The following is a 3,437-nucleotide window of genomic DNA, read 5'->3' on the forward strand; positions in this document are numbered from 1 at the left end:
TCAGACTGAGGAAGTCTCTCGGATGAGAGACGAAACGTTTCTACATTTTTTTTGTTGATTTGCTTTGTTTTGTTTTTTGAATGTCCAGAGGACCAGATTTAACTTTTTTAGATGTAAGGGCAGTATTATTAAGACTTCTACAGAACAACCTTTTCATTAAGGCTGAGATGTGTGATTTTCACCAAACCACCACTTCATTCCTAGGATTTAACATTTCACCCAATCAGGTTTCCATGGACCATGCCAAAGTCTCTGCAGTACTTGACTGGCCTGCCCCAAAGGACAGAAAACAGTTGCAGAGGTTTCTAGGTTTTGCAAACTTTTATCACAAATTTATCAGAAACTACAGTCAGATCTCTAATCCCTGGCATGCTCTCACCTCAGTTAAGAATAAGTTCTTGTGGAACAAACAGGCCAAGACCACGTTCTGCAAACTGAAGAGCATGTCTGCCTCCCCTCCTATCCTTTGTTCTCCTGACACTAATTGGCAGTTCATCGTGGAGGTGGATGCCTCCAACACAGGGGTAGGTGCTGTTCTCAGCCAGCGTCTTGACGATGAAAAGATCCACCCATGTGCATTTTTCGCCAGGCGCCTATCAGCAGCAGAACGTAATCATGATGTTGGGGAACGTGAACTGTTAGCCGTCAAACTGGCTCTGAAGGAGTGGAGGCACTGGCTGGAGGGGGCCAACGAACCCTTTAAAGTCTGGACTGACCACAAGAACCTAGAGTACTTAAAGACTGCCAAAAGATTGAACCCCAGACAAGCAAGGTGGGCCCTGTTTTTCTGCCGTTTTGATTTTGTACTTTCTTACAGACCTGGAGCCAAAAACACAAAACCTGATGCCCTGTCCAGGGTTCAGGACAGGGCAAACGAGAGTCAGACCAGCGAGGAAGTGGACTTCATTCTGCCTGAGATGGACCAACTGTCAATCACACAGCTGGAGGAGGAGATCAGACTGGCCCATCAGACCCAACCACCACCCACTGACTGTCCTAAGGGCCGTGTGTTTGTCCCCAAAGCCCACGTCAAAAAGGTATTGGAACTCTGCCAACAATCTCAACTTTTTTGTCACCCAGGTATCAGTAAGACCTTAGCAGTGGTGAGGGCCCAGTTCTGGTGGAGAGACTGGGTTAAGGATGTCAAGGAGTTTGTCTCATCATGTCGTCAGTGTGCTCAGGCCAAGACATCTCGTCGACCACCTGCAGGCCTCCTACAACCGCTTCCCATACCTTCACGCTCCTGGTTCCACATCTCCATGGATTTCATCACTGGACTACCCTCATCTTCCAGTAACACTGTAATACTCACAATTGTTGACCGTTTTTCAAAAATGGTTCATTTAGTTCCACTCAAGAAGCTCCCATTCGCTAAAGAGTTGGGGGAAGTCCTGGTCCGTGAGGTTTATCGCCTTCATGGTCTGCCAACGAACATTGTCTCGGACCGAGGTCCCCAGTTTGTATCCTGCTTTTGGAGAGAGTTCTGTAACCTCTTGGGCATTTCAGTCAGTCTCTCTTCTGGGTTTCACCCACAGATTGACATTCAGAGCGAGAGGGCAAACCAGGAGGCTGAGACCAAGCTGAGAATATTATGTGAGGAAGATCCGACAAAGTGGTGACTCAATCTACCATGGGTTTAACATGCGATCAACTCCCTACCCTCCTCCACCACTGGCCTATCACCTTTCTACACGGTCTATGGGTTCCAACCACCAGTGTTCACCATCCAGGACAAGATTGCTGTATTCCCTTCTGCTCACAGAGCTGCTCTCAGGTGCCAGCAAGCCTGGAGGAGAGCTAGGACGTCCCTCATTAATGCCCCTTTTCCACTGTCACGGCGCGGGTCGCATATTTCCGGCTTCACGCACGTTTGAGGTCTTTCCACTGTTCCTGTGACCGGCTCGCCTCCCTAAATTCTGGCCCGGCTTCTCAAGGGGTCCAAGCGAGCCACGCCGTGACGTCAGAAACACTGTTGGTCACTGATTGGTCGGGGGAAGGAGTCTGTGGAGTCTTTCCAAACAACCCGATCCACCATTTTTTCTCTACCGCTTGCCATTAACGATAACTCGAGGAGCGTATCTTTTAGTATTTTGAAGCTATAAAAAAAACAATAATATCAAAGCCGTGGTCAAATGCAGAAGTGCAGGTGTTGTTGTGCTTGGTGGCCGACGAAAAAAGTCAAAGCGAGCTAGATGGAGCGATTGGAGGGTGGTTTGGACACGGCCACTGCTCTACTTGAACCATTTATAGAAGATGGTGAGTGTTTTCTAACTTTAAACATATTTTAAGTGACTCATCCCATCGGTTCTGAACATATTTTTAACTAACAAAAGAGGCTGACACCATAATAGGACAACGTCGGTGCTACGATGCTAAGCTAATTTGCATAAACGCTAACTGTCCTCTGGTCCCGTTTCTCATTGTATTTTATCCAGAACGTATTTCAGCGCGTGACGGTTCATCTCTAAACTCCACATTAAACCCTCCAAGCCTCCCAGCTTCTGCTCCTGCTCCATCAGAGGAGTCTGCACCTGACAGAGCTCCATCACAGCCCAGCTGCACCTCACAGAGCAGCACAACGCTGCAGCCTTCTGTGCTCGGTAAGAACAGATGCAACATGTTCCACATCACTTTATTTGTGCCGATAAGGACTTAATTTATTTTATTTTTAAATTTAAAAAAAATAAAATGTTAATAAATACTGAATTGGGATGAAATTATGTACTTTGTACACAGGGTCCCAGTTACAGACAACATAATGTAAAAGAAAAACAGTAATAAGATCTAAGATATGAATTAAGAAAAATATCAACTAAAAAACATCTACCAATAAAACACTAAGCACTAATAGCAGTAAACAATCAAAACAATACGTCAAACAGCAACATGAACTAGAGTTTGTGCAGCCTTATGAATATACAACACTGTGAAGAATCACATCATGTTGCTGCTGATCAGTTTCATGCTGCTGCTGATCAGTTTCATGTTGCTGTTGATCTGTTTCATGTTGCTGCTGATCTGTTTCATGTTGCTGTGTTCATGCATGCTCGTCTGTTCACACAGACTCATGTCCGTGCTGCTGTTCGTGTATTGTGTTTAATGTTTTTATGCTATTAGAGCTTATCATATTTTTAGTTGATGTTTTTCTTAGTTCATATCTTAGATCTTATTACTGTTTTTATTTTATATTTTATTGTTGGATGTAACTGGGACCCTGTGTACATAATTTTGATCCACCACATTTACCACATGTGGTGCGTAGGACAATAAAAAATATCTGTATATGTATAATACTTTCTGATTCATATATCCATTGTTATTATTATGTTATTTTCATTATTTTTAAATCAATTTATTTTTCATTTTCTTATTTTATCAGTTTCTTATTATTAATATATCTATTATAGCTGTTAGCTGCACCTTTCTTTGTTTTATGT

The sequence above is a fragment of the Nematolebias whitei genome, chromosome 18 (assembly GCF_014905685.2).
Source record: "Nematolebias whitei isolate Nwh7 chromosome 18, NemWhi1, whole genome shotgun sequence".
In the NCBI taxonomy this organism is placed as follows: domain Eukaryota; kingdom Metazoa; phylum Chordata; class Actinopteri; order Cyprinodontiformes; family Rivulidae; genus Nematolebias; species Nematolebias whitei.